The sequence below is a fragment of the Triticum dicoccoides genome, chromosome 1B (genome assembly GCF_002162155.2).
Source record: "Triticum dicoccoides isolate Atlit2015 ecotype Zavitan chromosome 1B, WEW_v2.0, whole genome shotgun sequence".
Taxonomy (NCBI): domain Eukaryota; kingdom Viridiplantae; phylum Streptophyta; class Magnoliopsida; order Poales; family Poaceae; genus Triticum; species Triticum dicoccoides.
In genome coordinates, this window is record NC_041381.1 from 240,467,104 (window position 1) to 240,490,797 (window position 23,694).

A 23,694-nucleotide genomic window follows, 5' to 3' on the forward strand; every position below is an offset into this window, starting at 1 on the left:
GCTTATATGTACTCACTGTTGAAGAAATCTGTAGGTGGTACCATATAGCCTGGAGGCTGATAAGGGATTAATTATCGAATAGGACATTTTGATGAATATATCTGTAACCCATTTATCAGTAGGTTAACTAGGTCCATATTTAATATATTTGAGGCTACATATCAGCATGCATTGTACTAAATGACTAAATGTGCAATCCCAGGCTACATAGCAATAAGGAAGAGCGCTACCTTAGTGTTCTGATGATGTCTAGATATACATGTAATAAAATCTTATATAATGGGATGGAGGGATTGTTGTACTACATCATTTTGCAATTGTTGTTTAGCTTCTAATATTAGCTTGGTGCTTTTAGGTACATATGTCATCACCAAAGATGCACACTTCGACCCTTTCTGCGTATGGGGCAATGAGATATTCATGAACCAGCATCAAGTGAGAAAACTAATAATTGTTCTTATTAAAATGGGTCAAAAGATGTCAATCGAACTATTTGTTTACACTTTATGCAAGACAATAGTGAACTGCAGGATGGTAAGTAAGAACCCTGTAGCCTTCTTTTTACTGCCTGTAATGAGTTGTGTTAGCTAACAATTTCTAAATCTTTTTTTCTTTGCAGTGGATCCTGAAGAAGATTACTCAAGATTACCTCTAAAACTAAATGATTGACCGTCGGCCATCACAAGGGGTTGGACTAGAGTTGTGCATGCCTTCTGCATCCAGGAGAGGACAATAAGACCATTCCACTTCACCTTCTTCAGCAACCAAAAGGTATGTCGCCTCTTTCTTTACCATCTGTAGTAGTACAAGTATAGATCCCTGGTTCATCATTCTTTATTTGGTGCTTATGTAATTCTTAAACATATGTACCTGCGAATCGAATAATGCATCGGTTGTTTGAACCTGATGGATATGAGTAAAGCTATAGCCTAATTTCAAGTTTAAATTAGGTACAATTCTAAATAGTAGCAACTATATTAGGGCGAAATTACGGTGTGCAAGTCATTACGGTGCACAAGGTTAATAAAGCACAGTGTGTGCGATATACATCATAATCTGACACGGTTCAGAGAGAGAAACGTGTGTAACAATGCACACAGATTCTGTTTGCAAAGCGAGTGTGATGTCAGACACTATCACATACGATGCGGGAAAACTATGTCGCACCCCGGTTCAGAGAAACTGGAATGCCCCGTATTCCATCCCAGAGATCGAGGTGAAGTCTTCTGGAATTGGCACTCCTTAGCATAGAATAAACCAGACCTCTATTACAACAAAAATACGAACACAAATGTCTCCGATAATACAATGAATAACACCGGCACGACAACGTTATGCCAACCACAGTTTCTCTATGCAAGCATCATAACAACTCGGCGCAGCGGGACAACTATTTAACGAAACAATCAATGGCGATGATGGACACCAATCTGCAGGGACTCTGGCTGGAATGTTTATCCTAGCTCACAAACACAGGAATCACACCAACAAGCAAGCAAACCAGGCACGACCTACAAGCTGGCATGACACGCTAGGTCAGTACATTGAATGTACTTGCGAGCTCACAATAAACCAAAAGCAGTCAAGACAAACAACAACATGGCATTAGCAAGTTAAAGAAAAAATTAACATGATACTAGCAGAACAACATGGCATGCACAACTGAACATGATACAACTTTAGCATGGCATGAGCATATGAACATGATGATACTACACGCAACAAGTTAATACTCACATGCACCAACTTACTCTTATTCGGTGGTTACCCCGTAACCATGTCATACATTGACTTACCAACATCCATATCCACGATACCTTCATGATCATCTCGCGATCACATAAAGATCAACCAACTTCAGTATCCACATTACCCTCATGATCCTCTCTCGATCACAACCAACCTCTTTCTCATCATTGAACCAGGGTTATCATTAAGGAGGTTATTATTATTGTTGGCTCATAGTGTGACCGACAACAAACTGGGCCCATATCTGTGGGCACGGCTATCGATAGATTTAAACACACATACTACATAGGTTAGTACATTGTACCCACACTACGGAACCCATGGCCTTGCACTCTCATTCGGGCGGACCAACGGCGTTCCGAAAAAACCGATCTATTGCCCATGACACTCTCCTGGCCACTCCGACCAACTCCCCTCTAGGCTAGGTCGTGGGTGGCCCCGTGTCTACCAAAGACACCAACGGCCACCATCGTGGCAAAACATAAATGGTCCCAACCAGGGACAAAAGCGCGCAAACAACTTGGGAACACAAGGCTTATGTCCACCTACCTGATGATGGTAGAGCGCGCCCACAACCTTCCCTCGTTGGAGGCACCGGCGAGAGCTATGACAATAGACCCAGTTAGGACCTTCCCATAAAAGGCAAGTGTGGTTGCACTGGTCAGCTCGACTTGGTGGCACCATGACTCAGCCAACAGTTGTTCAAGTTCATTAATATCCAGTTAAACTTGAATGCAATAAGGTGAGTCATATGAAAATAACATGATGCAACTACAATGCATGAGCATGATATCAACATAAGCATGGGGTGCAAGATAACTATCAACCAGATTAACAACTATGAATCATATCCCACTAAGAACGGCACAATGACGAGCATGAATATCACAAGTATAACACTACTTATAGCATAACCTGACCACTAGCATCATGAATAAATACCATGCAACAATATAGCAAGAACAATACCGAGCAAGAACTTAACCAACTAACAGCAAAGGAACAATGCATATCAACGGTAACCGACAATAGTCATGCACCGAAGAACATGACCAACCCAACATGTACTACTACCAAGCATATCATACGAAAGTAATACTAGCAAATGGCCCATGATAACAAAATGCAAGAAAGCATAGCATGACGGTGAACACCGATCCATAAGCATAACTGAAATAACGGTGACAATAGCAAAATAAGCAAACATTTATTAAATATTCAAGTTGGAAACCAATCCTACTACATGGCTATCATGCAAATGGTGGTTGTGGCTTGCCAGGGGGTGGAAGAGACTCCGGGAAGAAGTGCAGTTAATCCGCGGAACGAAAAGTTGGACGATTCTCTCTCGATGGGGGCTGGTTAGAGGCAAGGGCAAAATGTTCATTTTCACTATGGGACCACCTAGTGAAATTTTACCAACAGAAAGGTCTCGACGAGACGAAGAAGTGAGTGTTGGTTTCACCTCGATCAGAGTTACGGTTGAAAAGTTATGAGGTGTGGAAGACGAGGGACCAATCTGCAAATATTTTTTTCACAAACAAGTCCCTGAGTGGATAAGGCAGAAACGGATTTCAGAAAATACGCTTTTTTCTGAGTTAGAAAACGCACTTTAGGCAAAAGAAGAGGTAAATACGCTTTCTTAAAGGGAAAGCGTAGTTTTAGCAGAAGGAGATGAAGAATACGCTTTCAAAAGAATGAAAACGTATTCTTGAATTACGCTTCCACTTAAAACACGCGGCCTGGGGCTGGGGTCACTTACGTGTGGGGTCGGGGCGGGGTGCACTTGCAGGAGGGAGGAGGCACGGGCATCGTCATCTTCCTCCTCCTCTTGTCCTGTTCCTCGACAGAATAGAGGAGGCGAGCAGGGGAGGGGGCGGCGCTAGGGCGCCGGCCCAGGCCAACTCCGGCCAGGGCGCGGACACCAGCGGGTGCGGAGTAGCGTGGCGTGCCTGTTCAGAGGGTAGGGCGGCGCCAAGGATCAGTGGAGGTCGCAGGAGCAGAGGTGGATAGAGGCGGGCTCCGGTGGTTGTTTTCTTTGAGGAGGAGCACTCTGGGCAACGGTAAGGCGAGGTGGAGGGCACGAGGAGGATCTCCAGGGAGTGGAGGAGGTGCTGAGCTGGTCAGGAGGGAGTGGGAGAGCTCGGGACGGCCGGACGGGATGGTGGCCGAACAGCGGGGGCTGCGGCCGGACTTGGGACATGCGGCCACGGGGCTCTCCGACGACGAACGAGGGGTTGGGGTGACTCATGGACGGCTCAAAACGGTGAGGGGATGCTTGGTTTGGCCGGAAGGAGCGGAGTCGGTGATGGCTGTGGCGGGGAACGATGAGGCTGTGCTGCTCTAGTGATCAAATGAGGCGGGGGGGTGAGTGAGCTGCGGGAGGACTCGAGCGGCTTAAATAGCCTCGGCGGAGGGCTCGGGGATGCTCGAGAAGCTCCGACCGACATGCCAAAAATGGAGCAGAGGGCGGACGTGTAACGGGGAGCTCGACGGCGACGCGACCATAGCGATTTAGGGCAGGGCAGCGACTCACGCCGATGCAGTCAATCACGAGCTAGCTCTAGGACATGATTTGGACGTGAGAGGCAGAGGGAAAGAGGTCGAAACAGGGCACACGGTCATGTAGTGCACGAGTTTGGCTGGTCACGACCCGTGGTCACCGTGTGAACTAGCATACGCGATGCCAGGTGATCGGCCACATCATGTCTGGTAGATAGACCATGCTACCCTCAGTCAAAATGAAGAAAGAAATCGGTCCAGGGCAAAGAAGAGATTTGGAGGAGGAGCCCAAACATTTTGGCAGCAAGGTGTTTGTGCTGCAGGGAGACAAACATAGGAGGAGGCACATGCTCAGCTTTAGCATGGGATGATCAAGCACTAAGATGATCCTCTCTGAGAATTTGCAGCTCAATAGGGTGGATAAAAAGGATACGTGCTGTAGAAACCACCCTAATGGCCATAATTAGAGATGATGAAGTTGCACTCACATGAAGAGGCAACTTGATTTGAAATTGGGCATGGCCTAATGATTTGAAGATGTGAAACTGCTCAAAAAGTTTCATGCCATTTGGATAGGCCAAAGTGGTACTTGCTTCATAGAGCATCTTCCTGGACAAAATTTTGGAAAAAATGCACACGGCAAATGGAGTAAAGGATTGAGCCAAAACTTGGCGGAGGGAGTTTATATGGATAAGAGAATGTAAATTTGCAGCTTAAATGAAGCAAGATAAAATATGGTTGCTTCACAAACTGAAAATCTGACCAGAAACCAAGATTTGGAGCTGGGCTCACATAGATGAGTTACATGATCTCAATTTGGTGGAGAGTGATGATTTGATCATAGGAAGGACATTGCAAAATTTCAACTCATTTGGATATGCCTAGCTATTACTTCCTTCACAATGTCTTCTCTCAGACAGGAACATTGAAAAACTGCTCAGGAATATTTACTTAGCAAATTGAGTTGAGTTTTGGCATGGGCAATAATATGGACAGGAAAAGATGCACAAAAAGTCTGGAGTCAATCAAGCAAAGATAAGTAGCACTTGCTTTTCAAAGTGCCATTTAGGGCAGCATACGAAAAGAATAATTGGAGGATGATTTTTGAACATGGCAATGAAATATTTTGCCACATTTGAGCAAGATATGACCCAAACAATTTATGAGAATTATTTGGGAATACTGGGAGTGACAGAAATATAGGTTTCTTCACAACCTAGGGTATGAAGGGTTATTCCTTTAACAGAAAAGGAATATTTCCTAGAAAAAGAATATTGGATTAGGTCAAGGATGAAAATGACATGATCTTGGGATGATAATGAGGATTACAAGCCACTATAAAACCTACGAAGACATGATCTTACCAAGTTTTGGAACCACATAGCCATAGAAAAGCAAATCAAATCAAGAAATCCAAGAAAATCAAAGGAAAAAAGAAAAGGGAAAAATCCAGGGTTACAAACCTTTCCCCCTTAAAGAATTCTCATCCTCGAGATTTGGTTTCTCAGGGATAAATAATTTTTCTGACTTGAAGAAACCGTTTCCAACTCGGGTTTCTTTTATTCATTCTCATATAATATTCCCACTAAATTGGATCTGACTGACTGCCTTGATCTGTGGTGGTCTGCTTCACCGTATCTGACATACTGACAGGACTTACCTCATATGTTCCTATTCAAATATCTCAAATTTCTTTCATATCTGCTGGCTTAGCTGAGGTCTAAAAGATTATCATTCCTCACATACGTGTTCTTCTTGATATTAATCCTTGTTGGAGATGTTATTCCGATATCGAGTACCGAGAATATTCCATGGAGTTGTGAACACATCTTCCCGTGGGACTTGGAATCTCTTCTATCCAGATATTAGACTGCTTGAATATATGCATACCTTCTGGGTTCAAAGGAGTGATAGGAATTATACTTGGATTTCTGATGGATTCTGACTTCTTGCAGGAGTTTTCTGACTTATGTTGACTGGCTTCACAGTCTTGAGTATCCAATTTGTACCAAAGTTTGACTGTCGCTTGACGTGACTTATAGAAAAATGCACCATCTCCTGATGATAACATTTGCAGACTTGACTGGCAGTGATCTTGGCAAAGAATCCCGTTCATGGCAGGCTATTCTGTAATTGCCTCCCGTATGTGAGAGATAACAATACTCAAAGTATGTGCTCTCACACTGATTCTTCATTTTGCCGATATATCCACGGGGATAACAGTCCATGCGATGCTTTAGTGCGGTTGTTGAGATCAATATGTTAAGTTGTCCTTGGGTTGGACTTGACGGACTTGGATATTCAATGCTGATAGTTCTGAGCACATACTGTTGACTGAGCTGGTTGCCTTGCTATGAGGTCCTTACTACAATGAAGTAGACCTCTCAAGCGTATCTTCACTTGGTATTTGATATGAAATATCAGACTGTCTTGGGCATTCATACCACATTGTTTGCATAATACTCTGGCATATCTGTATTGTTGGTCTTTCTCCTTCATTATTATTTTCTTCATCTGGATCTTTTAACTGAAAGAGTGGGGCCTTATATATCCTTGATTATTTTCGCGGCCCTGAGTAGTGTCATGTGCAATATCTTGCAATTATACCTTGGTCTTGCTCATGCCTCCAGTCTCGATATATTTATCCGGCTCACGTGTGATTGTACAGATCGCAATACTGTTGTTGATTATGCCAGACAGTGACCGGATTAATAACATCACCCTGTCGGAGGTGCGGGGCTGATCTCGATAATTACTGCCAAGATTGTGGCCTCAAAGTTGTCTTTCTTCAAGACTTGTCAATTCTTTGCATCACCCACTAGTTTTTCTTCACTTGCATATCTAGTGAGGTTGTCGGATGCGTACCATGAATTCTTCCTTGTGCGAGAGACTTGCATGAACTTTGAAAGCATACTCATTGTATGAACAAATATCCGATACTCGAGGCATACCTTTGTTTTGACTGATCCTTATTTCTAACCCATCTGTTGCAGATTTTACTCTTGGGAAAGCGCTGCCATATGCTGACAATCCATTGCTTAATATATTATACCAGTGTTGTACTAAAGAATATTGGGCAGCTTGCTATGGAAGACATCGGGGTATCGTGCTTAGGAAGACTAGATGGCTTGTGCTCGAAGCCTTCGGCGGATAGCTTGCTGAGGAAGGCTGGGTAACGTTCCTCATAAGCTTCTGTCACATCCCTAGCTTCTGGTGCTGCCTAGTGATTGCATCTTGCTTGCATCATGTCTAAATTTCTTTGAAAGTTGAAATGGGGATTGTTCAAACCCTAGCATCAAAAGGAATTCAAATAGGTTCAACCAAAATATTTTTCAATGATTTCAAAAGCCCTTTAAAAATGTTCATCATTTCTGGATCAAGGTGGTAGCATCTACCAAAAATGGTTCACATTTTTGCAGGACATAGTTGGACTTTGAATTAATCCAAACATATTTGAATTGGGGCTATTTAAATGCTATATATATTTTAGATGCTCCAAAAATGTTGGAAATTGTTAAGGGTCACTAGAATAATTCAGAAAGCACCCATAACTATTTCCAGGATTTTATGAAATGATTTAGCTTTATTACTAGACCAAAACAGAGAAACAAAATAGAAAACAGAAACAAATGAGAGAGAGAGAGAAGTGCTTACCTGTGCAGCCCACCAGAGCCGGCCCAGCTCCTGTGCTGGTCCAGCACTATGCGGCCCAGCCCACAGCAGCCGCCACCGTCTTCAACCTCCTCCCAGTAGGCAGGAGGGCGTGTGCCCGACGCGCGCGCGCACGCGCTGGCCACCTCATGCTTGCCGCTTGCTCCTGGACGTCTCTAGGTGCGCCACGCGGACCCCAGAGCCTTCACGTTCGCTCCCCCCCCTCTGTTCGTCCTCTCCCTCGCCCTCTCGCCCGACCCGAGCGCCCCCGTCGCCGCCGCTCGCCGCTGCCGTCCCCAGCGCCGCTGCCTCGCCTCCCCGCTGTGGCCATCGGCTCTGCCACATCGCCCTGGAGCTCCAAGCCAACGGAGGCAAGCCCGGAAGCCTGGAACATTGCCAGCATTGTCGTCTTCACTGTCGGGCACCGGAGATCGTCGCCGCTGATTCGTCGTCCACAGGGCCTCCCCGAGCTCGCTGACCCCCTCTCCGACCCCGCTGTGAGCTCCTCTTCCTCCCCCTAGATCCCGTGCTCGTTTGGCCTTTGTAGCCGCCGTTTCCACCGCACCCGAAAGCTCCCCGTCGCCGGCCATGGCGCCGTCGTGGCTGAGCCACAGTGGCTCGAAGCCAAGCTCACCGTTGCGCTCAGCGCACCACCAGGAGTCCGTAGCCACTAGTAGCTCCCCCTCCCGTGCTTCCTAGCACTAACCTGCACCAACCCCGAACTCCGGCCGCCGCATTCGTGCTCGCCGCCGTCGACTCTGACCACCCCAGCTCCTCCCGCTTGGCCGACCAGATGCGCGCGAGCTCCAGCTACGCGTAGGACCAAACCGCGGTCGATTTGGTCGACCGTGGGAAAATTCTGAGCCCCTCCGCCGTTTCGGGCTTCACCGGCGACGAGCCGTGGACCAAGTCCGGCGGGTTTGACCCTGCTTGACCGGGGTTTGACTTCCCCCTGACCCACTAACGTGTGGGCCGCCCTTGTTAATTATTAGTTAGGTTAGTTTAGCGCTAATTAACCTAGAATAGTGCTTAACCTAACACTAACTAACCATGTTAAGTTAGTTATGACACTGACATGCGGGACCCACAGGTCAGGTTTGACCTGGACCGCCCTGTTGACCCGCTGACGTCACTAATACGTCATGCTGACACAATAAGTCATTTTTTGGATTTAATTTAATGCAGGAAATTCCATAAAATAGCTAAAACTTCTAAAAATCATATAAATTCAACCGTAACTCAAATCGAAATAAGTTATATATGAAAAAATGATCAGAAAAATCGAACCTTTCCATCTGTACTGGTTTCATGCATGTTAGAGCAACCTAACCCTGCTGTTTAGATGAAACAAGTTAATGCACCTTTATGACTTCATAAAATGGGTTGCATTTGAATCTTTGGTTCAAATGGACTCATTTCAATCTGTTCTAGCTTGCATTAGCCCAAAACACATTCATTTTGCCATGTCATGATCATGCATCATATTGTGCATTGCATTGATTGTGTTCCCTCTCGTTTGCCTGTGATTGTCCCCTCTCAGTAGACGACGTTCGACGATGAGTTCGATGACACCGATGAAGAAATATACTATCTTCAGAAGTGCCAGGAAAGCAAAACCCCCTTGTTCATTCCGATAAAATCCAACTCTCTCGCTCCTGCTCTCTTTTACTGCATTAGGACAACAACGACTCAACTGTTACATGCTGGGTAGTTGAACCCCTTTCCTCTGCATGACCTGTCATTGCCACAGTAAATAGATGAAACCCACTAGCATGAGTAGGAGTTGTTTGAGCCCTGATGTGCCTACTCATTCATGCTTGTTTGTTATGCCCGCTAGTGCTTAGAGTTGAGTCAGGTCTAATTCATCGGGGATGAATTGGAATGTGGTGAACATGTCCTACTGTTGAGAGCTAAGTGTGTGAACACGATTTGGTAAAGGTAGCGGTGAGAGGCCATGTAGGAGTACATGGTGGGTTGTCTGATTGCAGCCGTTCTCGGGAACTGAGTTCTGTGTTTGTGATCCATGAACAGCTACTACCACACATTGGGATCCTTAATTGACTCTCTCGACTTATTAATCAACCTTATCTCTGTCCAGGAGTTGCAACTAGTTTCTGGTGTTTGTAGGTAGTGTTAGTAGTCTACCAAGTGGCACCCGGTGCAGGTGGGCTTGGGACAGACTTGGCACCATGGCACGGTGTACCAAGCGTAGATCCACCCGTCGAGGTGGGCTTGGGAACCCTGCTCACATCATTTGGGGCTGTGAGCGACACACCGGTCGGATCTCCTTGCGGATGGAACCCGAATAGGCGATAAACCTGGACGAGAGACTTGTGTGGTTATTCAGGTCGTGGCCGACTCCCTCGCCAGGCTTCCGCTTGAAGGTTGCCGAGATACATGAGGTGTACATGGAGGTAAGTGGCGAGAGCGTGTGTGAAGAAGTACACCCCTGCAGTGTTAACATTATCTATTCGAATAGACGTGTCCGCGGTAAAGGACTTCTGGGTTGCCTGTACAGTTCATAGACAAGTGAAAGTGGATACTCTAAAATACGCAAGATGAGCGTGAGTGCTATGGATGGCGTTCTCATAGGGAGACGGGAGCGGATCCATAGTGGTGTATTGATATGGTGAATATGTGGACTCGTGTGCGCCACCTCAAAAAGTTACTTGAAGTCGTAGTTCAGGATAGCCACCGAGTCAAAGTTGGCTTGCTGCAGTTAAAACCCACCATCCCATTCGTTGATAATGATGCATATGTAGATAGTTCTGATGTAAATCTTGTTGGGTACATTTGTACTCATGTTTGCCTATTTTATGTTTTTGCAGGGAGACTTCCGTCTCACTAGTAGTTTCCCATGGACTTCGACGTTTAGCTTGTTACCTCAGCTACGATCTTGTGCCCTCGGCAGGATCTGGTAGTTAGTCAGGCTTCTCAACCTTTTTCATCTGTAGTTGTCTGTACTCAGACATGTTAAGCTTCCACATGTGCTTTGACTTGTATGCTCTGAGTGTTGGGTCATGAGACCCATGTTTGTAATATCTTGCTCCTCGGAGCCTATTGAATAAAATACTTGAGTTGTAGAGTCATGTTGTGATGCCATGTTGTATTTGCACATGTCGAGCATATTGTGTGTATGTTATTGAAATGCTTGGTATGTGTGGGATCTGACTATCTAGTTGTTTATCCTTGGTAGCCTCTCTTACCGGGAAATGTCTCCTAGTGCTTCCACTTGGTAGCTTGCTACTGCTCCAGAACACTTAGGCTGGCCGGCATGTGTCCTTCTTCGTTCCTGTGTCTGTCCCTTCGGGGAAATGTCACACGGTGTTTACCGGAGTCCTGCTAGCCCGCTACAGCCCGGTTTACCGGTGTCCTACTAGCCCAGTTGCTACAGCCCGGATTTACTCGCTGATGACCGACACGTTCGTTGCTGGGTCATGTATGCCTGTCCCTGTAAGTTAGTGCCACTTTGGGTTCACGACTAGCCATGTCAGCCCGGGCTCCTTGTCATATGTATGCTAGTGACACTATCATCTACGAGTGCCAAAAGGCGCAAACGGTCCCGGGCAAGGTAAGGCAACACCCGTGGGAATACCGTGCGTGAGGCCGCAAAGTGATATGAGGTGTTACATGCTAGATCGGTGTGCCATTGAGTTGGGGTCTTGACAGCTTTGGTATTAGAGCTTGACTGCCTGTAGGATTACTAAGCCAAACTAGTCGAAGTTGAGTCTAAAAATTCTTTAGTTATATAAGGGAATTGATTGTGGGATGGAACGTAAGGCTCTTTTTACTCCTTATACCTTATGCCCTTCTGATCTGAGTCATATTATCTTTCCTACGGGGTTAAGGAACTAGGCTTTCTCTTCTGTCTATCAGGATCACGTGTTACTAATCCGTAGACTTATAGAATTGTTGGACTTAAGCCTCGGTTCGATTCCTACTACTTCTGTATGTTAACTGTGGATCTCAGAACCTTGATATTATGATGATCCAGTGGTTATGCCACCATTTGGTAAGATGTCTCAACATTTTTGAGCTTTTACAGTCATTATGCTGTCCGAGTCATCCCAGGTTTCTAAATAATCTGATGCATTTGCAAATTCCTTCTTTCCGTTCCCGATGTTTCTTTAGGCCAGATTAGCCACGCTAATCGGTGAGTTGAGGTACTCTGCTGCCTTGACATATATGTTGGAGTTATTATTATGACCCTAAGTGTCTTAGAGTGCCACCTAGTTATCTAGCCATGTATTGTGTTCCCAGTGTGATGATTCTGGCGTTTATTCTCGAAAGAATCCCGTGATGCTACTTAGTAGTAGGTATTCTACTCCTTGGGTTTTGAACCCGAGATTCACCCCACCTACTTCATGTTGATAGTGTTTGCTCGTTCCTTATTAGTAACCTTTGCGATAGTCCTTGAGATTCGTGGTGTATCCTTCTTCCAAATACCATGATCTGCTTATGGCAGAAGATCTTGACCAAAAGATCACAATAAGAGTGCTCTTGACGAGTTCTCGATTCCATGCTGTAACTCTGCCAATCCTACCTCTCCGCATGGATTAGCCGAAAGAAATTTGTTGAACTTGGTTCGACATACTAACCCATGCATCCACAACTCAGAAAATCATATGTTCCTTTGAGTTGTCCCCCTTTAGTTGTATTCTGACCTTTGTCTATCAGTTGATAGTCAAGACTATGTGTGCATTCATTCATCGATGCATATTACTCTTGTGGTCCGTCAAGCCATTCTATCCCGGAATGACTAGGAGAAACAAACTCCAGTACCTCATCCACATCCAGGATTGGGTCAAAGTAGTTTTACCTTGCAGATCAAAATACAATCCAGCTTCTGGTCTGTTCTACCTTGAAGTATTACCATCTTTATATCAGGAATGTCATGGGAATTGCACACCATCCTATGAACTCTTGATACAGTGATACTTCTCGCACTCATTATTCGTTTCTCGGCCCCTATGTTGTTGTAACCGGAACGCCGACAAGTGAATCGTGATGTGTGAAATCTATACTCCTAGCAATTCGTTGCTTGGTAGTTAAGGGACAACAACCTCATTCTTAGCGTGTTGATTATTGAATCATCATTCTAAGATTGATTGTGCTACCTAGTCCTTATTTCCGGTGTACTCTCCGATCAATGAATTAGGATAGTGCCAATCCTTTCTTATTTGATCATATCGTCTTGCCCTGAAAAGCAAGATTGTTCTCGAGCTTAGTAACATATCAGTGGTTCGTGATTTTTCGAATATCTTCTCGAAAGTATCACTAGGTCGTCACCCAACTGTTATGTTGAGCTCGTGATCAAGTTGGTTTCATATAAACCACCCCTTCTCCAAGAATCTGTGTTGCATACCCCTGAGCTGTTTGGTCAAGCTAAACAACAACTTGGAGAGTTGGAATATGGAAGCTTGTCCGATTTAGTTCATCTTAAGGGATGTCTTGTATGTGTGCTGAAGAAAAGTGATATCTTCACTGATTGATCCTCGCGATCAATTGCTGGACCTATCATCCTAACCAAAACTTTGATTTGAGTATGGGCTATCCTCAAATCAAATCAGAACCAACGATGTTCGTAATGTTGTCTTACTCGTGGTTGATTCCTCGAGCATACACCATTATGTCTTTTGTGTCTGACCAATACTATCACCTTGTTCACATAGTTATGGAATTCCATCTCCATGGGAATCTGGATGAATTGTTGTTGAGCCCATCGACAACATCCTTGTCTTCTCCATAATTTTGTTGAACATTAAGCTAGTGTTGGAAACTTTTGAAAGCATTTCTTCATGCTAGCTCATGAAGCACATGTTCGGATGTAAGAAGTGACTTCCTCCAGTTCATGTGCATTTGATGCAAGTTGCCGCCGTGGATTCGAGAAAGTCAATGTTGCTTTCTTTGGAATCATCCCAAATCAGTCATGCATACGTGCGAAGTATTCTGTGGTTTGGAGACTTGCAACCTTCGTTCCATATGTATCCCTAGCACACCAAGCCACTAACTGATTTGTTCAAGGAGAAGAAGTTCCTTCATAAGAGCTAATCATATGACTTATGCAAGGACTTCGTTATCCACGGTGATGGTTCCCAACCAGAACTCGGTAGTGTTTTATTGTAAGACTACCACATGGTCATGCTTGTCTAGGACATCGTGTTCACATGTGTATAGCAGAACCAGCTCATGCCTTGGAGTTTGCTATCGTAGTTCATTCCCCGAGAATCTCGCAACGTCATCTCGTCGATTTGTGTTGCAAACTTTCATTCTTCTTTCTAGACTCGATGAGCCTGGATTGTTCTGACACCAACCATATCTGAATCTCAGGCAGATATGATGGTTGGAGCATTTTCCAAGAACTATAATATTGGTCTCTCTGTAGCCGGTAAAGAGGATGTCATGGCCAACACGTCCAGCCGGAAGACCTATTACTGTAGTATCTTGATTGAGGAAGTTGGCCACCTCCCCATAAGGATTTCGTAGGATACTACTTACATAGTTATTCCTTATGGATTCTTGTGCTCCCGAAGTCTGACCTTTACTTGATGTTCTACGCACCAAACCATGTAAATGGGTTTCGCTAGCACATCAAGGAGAACATTAGAAGCGGAGTGCTAAATGTCTCTCGGTCGATCATCCAGATTTTGTTTCCTTGGCCTCGCTAAGGTGAAATCTGAGAAGGTTACCTTCCTTTGCATCTGCATCGTCCATCGTTGTTCATCATGGTAGTATGTTGTGTTGCCAGGATCCTTGACACGGATATTGGTAAAACCTTGATGAATATGGAAATGCTCAAGTTCTTGAGAGCATGCACAAGCGCTAGGTGTTATCACCGGCACTAACTGGGATTGCCCCAGATTTCCTCGGTTATGCTATAACCATTCCAATAGTGGAATCATTCTCTACTGTTGGGTTTTCTCCCCAGTTACTAGAATCATTCCCAGCACTTGCATTTTTCTCCCAGCTTGCACCGTCATTGTGCCATTCTACCATGGGTCCCATCCATTTCTGATGATAAGCAAAATCATCCATGACATTATCTTCAACAAGGTAGTCCACATCATCCATACTCGTCCGGGTATGTCACTCATCCGGACTCCTTCTACTGATCAATTGTGATTTGCCCTACGCTAGTTTAGAGAGTCTCAACGATCTCTATGTCAAAGGTAATTCTCCTTGCCACTCAAGGCAATAATCTACGAACCACCCTCCTCCAGGATGTCTCGCTATGGTATCATGGCAACTCAAATTCTCGCTACGTTGACAACCGTTCACCACCCTTTTAAGTGTGGAATTGCTGTCTACCTAGTGAACCCTCGTCATCTGTTCCACTCCATTCCTCTAGATGTGTGCTTCGTGTCTCAGCTCGGGAGATGTTGCTATGTATCATCCCATGAGTTGATCCTGAGTTGATCGGTCTTCGAGAAGATCGATTCTTCTAGAGTTTTCCTTTCCTCTTCTTGTCATGTTAGTTGGGGTTCTCAGAGCAAGACTTCGAGTCAATGTTGGTGATCGAATCAACGTTCTTATGAAGTGCAACCTGGATCATGAAGATTGTGTTAGTTTGCGTTTCCCCTTCCATCTTACCCTACGCTTGAATCTCGGGGCGAGATTCTTGTTTAGTGGGGGTGAGTTGTCATATCCCTAGCTTCTGGTGCTGCCTAGTGATTGCATCTTGCTTGCATCATGTCTAAATTTCTTTGAAAGTTGAAATGGGGATTGTTCAAACCCTAGCATCAAAAGGAATTCAAATAGGTTCAACCAAAATATTTTTCAATGATTTCAAATGCCCTTTAAAAATGTTCATCATTTCTGGATCAAGGTGGAAGCATCTACCAAAAATGGTTCAAATTTTTGTAGGACATAGTTGGACTTTGAATTAATCCAAACATATTTGAGTTGGGGCTATTTAAATGCTATATATATTTTAGATGCTCCAAAAATGTTGGAAATTGTTAAGGGTCACTGGAATAATTCAGAAAGCACCCATAACTATTTCCAGGATTTTATGAAATGGTTTGGGTTTATTACTAGACCAAAACAGAGAAACAAAATAGAAAACAGAAACAAATGAGAGAGAGAGAGAAGTGCTTACCTGTGCAGACCACCAGAGCCGGCCCAGCTCCTGTGCTGGTCCAGCACTGTCTGGCCCAGCCCACCAAAGCCGCCACCGTCTTCAACCTCCTGCCAGTAGGCAGGAGGGCGTGTGCCCGATGCGCGCGCGCACGCGCCGGCCACCTCATGCTTGCCGCTTGCTCCTGGACGTCGCTAGGTGCGCCACGCGGACCCCAGAGCCTTCATGTTTGCTCCCCCCTTTGTTCGTCCTCTCCCTCGCCCTCTCGCCCGACCCGAGCGCCCCCGTCGCCGCCGCTCGCCGCTGCCGTCCCCAGCGCCACTGCCTGGCCTCCCCGCTGTGGCCATCGGCTCCGCCACATCGCCCTAGAGCTCCAAGCCAACGGAGGCAAGCCTGAAAGCCTGGAACGTCGCTAGCATCTCGTCTTCACCGTCGGGCACCGAAGATCGTCGCCGCCGATTCGTCATCCACAGGGCCTCCCCGAGCTCGCTGACCCCCTCTTCGACCCCGCTGTGAGCTCCTCTTCCTCCCCCTAGCTCCCGTGCTCGTTTGGCCTCCGTAGCCGCAGTTTCCACCGCACCCGAAAGCTCCCCGTCGCCGGCCATGGCGCCGTCGTGGCTAGAGCCACAGTGGCTCGAAGCCAAGCTCACCGTTGCGATCAGCGCACCACCAGGAGTCCATAGCTACCAGTAGCTCCCCCTCCCGTGCTTCCTAGCACTAACCCGCACCAACCCCGAACTCCGTCCGCCGCATTCGTGCTCGCCGCCGTCGACTCAGACCACCCCAGTTTCTCCCGCTTGGCCGACCAGTGCGCACGAGCTCCAGCTACGCGTAGGACCAAACCGCGGTCGATTTGGTCGATCGTGGGCAAATTCCGAGCCCCTCCGCCGTCTCGGGCTTCACCGGCGATGAGCCGTGGACCAAGTCCGGCGGGTTTGACCCCGCTTGACCGGGGTTTGACTTCCCCCCTGACCCACTGACGTGTGGGCCGCCCTTGTTAATTATTAGTTAGGTTAGTTTAGCACTAATTAACCTAGAATAGTGCTTAACCTAACACTAACTAACCCTGTTAAGTTAGTTATGACACTGACACGCGGGACCCACAGGTCAGGTTTGACCTGGACCGCCCCCTTGACCCGCTGACGTCACTAATACGTCATGCTGACGCAATAAGTCATTTTCTGGATTTAATTTAAATCAGGAAATTCTAGAAAATAGCTAAAACTTCTAAAAATCATATAAATTCAACCGTAACTCAAATCGAAAGAAGTTATATATGAAAAAATAATAAAAAAAATCCAACCTTACCATTTGTATGGGTTTCATGCATGTTGGAGCAACCTAACCCTGCTGTTTAGATGAAACAAGTTAATGCACCTTTATAACTTCATAAAATGGGTTGCATTTGAATCTTTGGTTCAAATGGACTCATTTCAGTCTGTTCTAGCTTGCATTAGACCAAAACACATTCATTTTTCCATGTCATGATCATGCATCATATTGTGCATTGCATTGATTGTGTTCCCTCTTGTTTGCCTGTGATTGTCCCCTCTCAGTAGACGATGTTCGACGATGAGTTCGATGACATCGATGAAGAAATATACTATCTTCAGAAGTGCCAGGCAAGCAAAAACCCCTTGTTCATTCTGATGAAATCCCACTCTCTTGCCCCTGCTCTCTTTTACTGCATTAGGACAACAACGATTCAACTATTACATGCTGCGGTAGTTGAACCCCTTTCCTCTGCATGACCTGTCATTGCCACAGTAAATAGATGAAACCCACTAGCATGAGTAGGAGTTGTTTGAGCCCTGATGTGCCTACTCATTCATGCTTGTTTGTCATGCCTGCTACTGCTTAGAGTTGAGTCAGGTCTAATTCATCGGGGATGAATTGGAATGTGGTGAACATGTCCTACTGTTGAGAGCTAAGTGTGTGAACACGATTTGGTAAAGGTAGCGGTGAGAGGCCATGTAGGAGTACATGGTGGGTTGTCTCATTGCAGCCGTCCTCAGGAACAGAGTTCTGTGTTTGTGATCCATGAACAACTACTACCACACATTGGGATCCTTAATTGACTCTCTCGACTTATTAATCAACACGATCTCTGTCCAGGAGTTGCAACTAGTTTCTGGTGTTTGTAGGTAGTGTTAGTAGTCTACCAAGTGGCACCCGGTACAGGTGGGCTTGGGACAGACTAGGCACCACGGCACGGTGTACCAAGCGTAGATCCACCCGTCGAGGTGGGCTTGGGAACCCTGCTCACATCGTTTAGGGCCGTGAGCGACACCCCGGCCGGATCTCCTTGCGGATGGAACCCGAATAGGTGATAAACCTGGACAAGAGACTTGTGTGGTTAGCCAGGTCGTGGCCGACTCCCTCTCCAGGCTTCCGCTTGAAGGTTGCCGAGATACACGAGGTGTACATGGCGGTAAGTGGCGAGAGCGTGTGTGAAGAAGTACACCCTTGCAGGGTTAACATTATCTATTCGAATAGCCGTGTCTGCGGTAAAGGACTTCTGGGTTGCCTGTACAGTTCATAGACAAGTGAAAGTGGATACTCTAAAATACGCAAGATAAGCGTGAGTGCTATGGATGGCATTCTCGTAGGGAGACGGGAGTGGATCCATAGTGGTGTATTGATATGGTGAATATGTGGACTCGTGTGCGCCACCGAGTCAAAGATGGCTTGCTGTAGTTAAACCCCACCATCCCCTTTGTTGATAATGCTGCATATGTAGATAGTTCTGATGTAAGTCTTGCTGGGTACATTTGTACTCACGTTTGCCTATTTTATGTTTTTGCAGAGAGACTTCCGTCTCACTAGTAGTTTCGCGTGGACTTCGATGTTTAGCTTGTTACCTCAGCTACGATCTTGTGCCCTCGGCAGGATCTGGTAGTTAGTCAGGCTTCTCAGCCTTTTTCATTTGTAGTTATCTGTACTCAAACATGTTAAGATTCCGCATGTGCTTTGACTTGTATGCTCTGGGTGTTGGGTCATGAGACCCATGTTTGTAATATCTCGCTCCTCGGAGCCTACTGAATAAAATACTTGAGTTGTAGAGTCATGTTGTGATGCCATGTTGTATTTGCACATATCAAGCATATTGTGTGTATGTTATTGAAATGCTTGGTATGTGTGGGATCTGACTATCTAGTGTTTATCCTTGGTAGCCTCTCTTATCGGGAAATGTCTCCTAGTGCTTCCACTTGGTAGCTTGCTACTGCTCCGGAACACTTAGGTTGGCCGGCATGTGTCCTTCTTCGTTCCTGTGTCTGTCCCTTCGGGGAAATGTCACGCGGTGTTTACCGGAGTCCTGCTAGCCCGCTACAGCCCGGTTTACCGGAGTCCTGCTAGCACAGTTGCTACAGCCCGAATTCACTCGCTAATGCCGACACGTTCGTTGCTGGGTCATGTATGCATTTCCCTGTAAGTTAGTGCCACTTTGGGCTCACGACTAGCCATGTCAGCCCGGGCTCCTTGTCATATGGATGCTAGCGACACTATCATATACGTGTGCCAAAAGGCGCAAATGGCCCCGGGCAAGGTAAGGCGACACCCGTGGGAATACCGTGCGTGAGGCCGCAAAGTGATATGAGGTGTTACATGCTAGATTGGTGTGCCATTGAGTCGGGGTCCTGACAGCTTCCCCCCTGAAAGACTTTCTAGGGAAGACTCGGTACCTTATGCTAGAAGCTTTTGCAGTATCCAATTGTAGTGACTAAATATCTTGCAAGGAATCCATTCATACCTTTCTGATGCACACTGGTGAATCGTGTCTTGTATGCTTTGCTGATAAATTGCGGAGAAGGACTAGGCTGATCTTCTTTGTGAACGGATTAACATATATATTCTTGTCATTCCGACTGTTGATAACTTGTATGACAAGAATTGTCTGACTGTCCTTCTTTGTGAATTCATTGCAAATTTCAACTGACTTTTGGGTGTCGCATGCTTCAAATCTGACTCATGGCAGAATCAATCGTCTTGTACGCACCATACCTCTGACTTGAGATGCATGGTTGGACTTGGATCCAATGTTGTTCTCCTACTGATTTAATCATTGTTGCAATACTGGTGGATCTCTGACAAGTACTTGTACTGAAAGTCTGTGCAGAATATAATTTGTATCTAGACCGGATGTCTGCAATACGATGTTGTCAGCTAAAAATCTCATTGCTTTTAAGTGAGTTCCTCGGTGTATATCTGTACTTCTCACGGCTTCTTCTAATCCGGTGTCGGTTGATGAGCAATTTTCCATAAGGGGGTAACACCAAAGATTCAAATAAAGAAGCACGAGAAAACAATCGATTGCAATAAAGCGCACAGCAAACAAGCTACAAAACTACTCCACACAGACACACACAAGCATGATACTACAACCGATACACATGCACTACACAAAGGACTACACACTACGCTTGAGCAAATGCTCGGGAGCTGACGAAGAAGCTAAAGGAGTAGCGAGTGGAACTGCTAACTCTGAAACTCCGGATGGACGAGGTAGAGGGGTTGGAGAAGCTGGTAGAGACTGAGGTAGGGTGGCACCAAGCGATCTCCTGGCTCGAATCGCATCTCGGACTAACTCAGAAATAAGAAGACACTCGGCCGTCATGTAACGGGACATGGCAAGGATAGCCGGGTCATCTTGAGGGTTGACAGAGGGGAACTTGATCCGCTTAGGGTTCTCAACAATGGTGGGATAAAATTGATAGGCACGGTTCTCTTGCACCATGCTCTCTTGCACCATGGCACGCTCAGGAGTAGCACAGGAACCACCCTGGAAACTATAGGTGCGCTTACCAACAGGAATCTGGAATGACAAATGAACATGAGCAACATACTCCAGGATTCTTCCTCCGGCAGGAAACTAGAATACTTGGTAATGGGGTGGATCTCCGAGGGGATAAATGCTACGCCACATGTCGCCAAGGAGAGTGGTAAAGCTGAGAGGTGCAGGAGTGGGGCTGAAAGCAATAGGAACAACACCGGGAGCTCTGGGAAGGGCATTGAACTCATGGAAGCTAACTGTCATCTACGCACGAAAAAGGGGTTAGGGGTAACCGAATAAGACTATATGCAACAAACAAATGCAACAACCAAATGCAGCACACAAAGGCAACAACCAGACCATATACTACTGTTTTCTAACGTTCCGGTGGACTAGGACACTCTACAGCCAGACCTGCTCTGATACCAAGCATGTGGCACCCTGGCTCAGAGAAACCGGAATGCCACGTATTCTAGCCCACAGATCGATGTGAAGTCTTCAAGAATACAACACTGCTTAGCAAAGAACAAACTAGCCCTCTATTACAATGCAAATACGAATGCAATGTCTCCGATATTACAATGGATAATATCGGCATGGTGACACTACGCCAACCACAGGTGCTCTATGCAAGTAGCATAACAACTCGAGGTAGCGGAACAACTATTGGCAGCGGAACAAATATTGGCAGGGGAACAACGAACGTCGATGATGGACTCCAATCCGCAGGGACTCTGGCTGGAATGTTTATCCTAGCTCGCGAACACAGGAACCACACCAACAAGCAAGCGAACCAGGCACGACCTGCGAACTGGCATGACACGCTAGGTCAGTACATTGAATGTACTTGCAAACTCACAATAAACCAAAAGCAGTCAAGACGAACAATAGCATGGGATTAGCAAGTTAAAGCAAACATGAACATGATACTAGCAGAACAACATGGCATGCACAACTGAACATGATACAACTTTAGCACGGCATGAGCATATGAACATGATGATACTACGCACAACAAGTTAACATCCGCATGCACCAACTTACTCTTATTCGGCGGTTACCTCGTAACCATGTCATACATCGGCTTACCAACATCGGTATCCACGATACCTTCGTGATCATCTCGCGATCACATAAAGATCAACCAACTTCAGTATCCATGATACCCTGATGATCCTCTCTCGATCACAACCAACCTCTTTCTCATTATTGAACCGGGGTTATCATTAAGGAGGTTATTATTACTGTTGGCTCATAGTGTGACTGACAACGAACTGGGCCCATATCCGTGGGCGCAGCTATCGATAGATTTAAACACACACTCTGGAGAGGTTAGTACATTGTACCCACACCACGGAACCCATGGCCTCGCACTCCCATTCGGGCGGACCAACGGCGTCCCGACAAAACCGATCTATTGCCCATCACACTCTCCGGGCCACTCTGACCAACTCCCCACTGGGCTAGGTCCTAGGTGGCCCCGTGTCTAGCAAAGACACCAACGGCCATCGTCGTGGAAAAACATAAACGGTCCCAACCGGGGAAAAAAGCACGCAAACAACTCGGACACACAAGGCTTATGTCCACCTACCTGATCAAGTTAGCGCGCCCATAACCTTGCCTCGTTGGAGGCACCGGCGAGAGGTGATAATCCCCAAGTGCGGGGAATCATCGTAGCAATTTCCAAAGGTGGAAGTGATAATCATGGAGTGTCGAAACCACAAGGATCTAAAGGCAAGATCAATATTTTCTCAAGTCCTATCTGCCACTGATACGACTCTACGTACACCGAAAGTTTGCTTCCAACTAGAAACAAGAAATAAAACTACGTTGTGGGAATGAAGAGGATAACTTTGTATGATATTCAAGAGCCAAAATATAAAAGTAGGTGATGTTATCATAAATTTAGAATATATTACTACATATTATAAATAGCGAGTGTGGAATAATGATGGGTCGGTCTGCAGAATTATCCTAGGCATTTGTTAATAAGACCGGTAATCACTATTGCAATTTCATATGAGGGAGAGGCATAAGCTAACATACTTTCTCTTCTTGGATCATATGCACTTATGATTGGAACTCTAGCAAGCATCGGCAACTACTAAAGATCATTAAGGTAAAACCCAACCATAGCATTAACATATCAAGTCCCCTTTATTCCCATACGCCGTGACCCACTTATCTGTGTTTATGCTTCTGTCACTCAAGCAACGCAGACAATAAGTAAACCATGGACATATTGCAACACCCTACAGCGGGAATCCCTCATGCTTGCGCGACACGAAGGGCACAATAGGACCACACCAAAATAAATCATACAACTCATACCAATCTAGATCATCAATCAACCCAAAGACAAAGGATATCTACTCAAAACATCATAAGATGGCAATACATCATTGGATCATAATATGTGGCATAAAGCATTATGTTCAAGTAGGGATTACAGCAGGGTGCGGGAGAGTGGACCGTGTAAAAGAGATGAGGATGGTGATGATGATAGTGATGTTGATGAAGACAATCACCGCGGCAATGATTCCCCTCCCGATGGCACTCAGGTGCCACCGAGAGAGAGGAGGAGAGGTTCTCCACCTTGTGCTTCCTCCTCCATGGCCTCCCCCCTGGATGGGGAGAGGTTCCACCCCTGGTCCTTGGCCTTCATGGTGATAATGGCCCCTCCGAGATCCTCCTCCATAGCCTCCGGTGATGATGGACCCCTCTGGCATGGTGCCAGAGAGGGCATAGATTTATTTCTCGTGGCTATAGAGGCTTGCGGCGGCGGAATTTCCGATCTAGGTTATTTTCTGGAGGTTTGGGCATTTGTAGGAGAGGTTGGCGTCAAGAACAAGTCAGGAGGCCCCACGGGTAGTCCACGAGGCACAGGGGCGGGCCCCAGGGGGTGGGCGCACCCCCCACCCTCATGGGGACCACGGGAGTCCCCTCT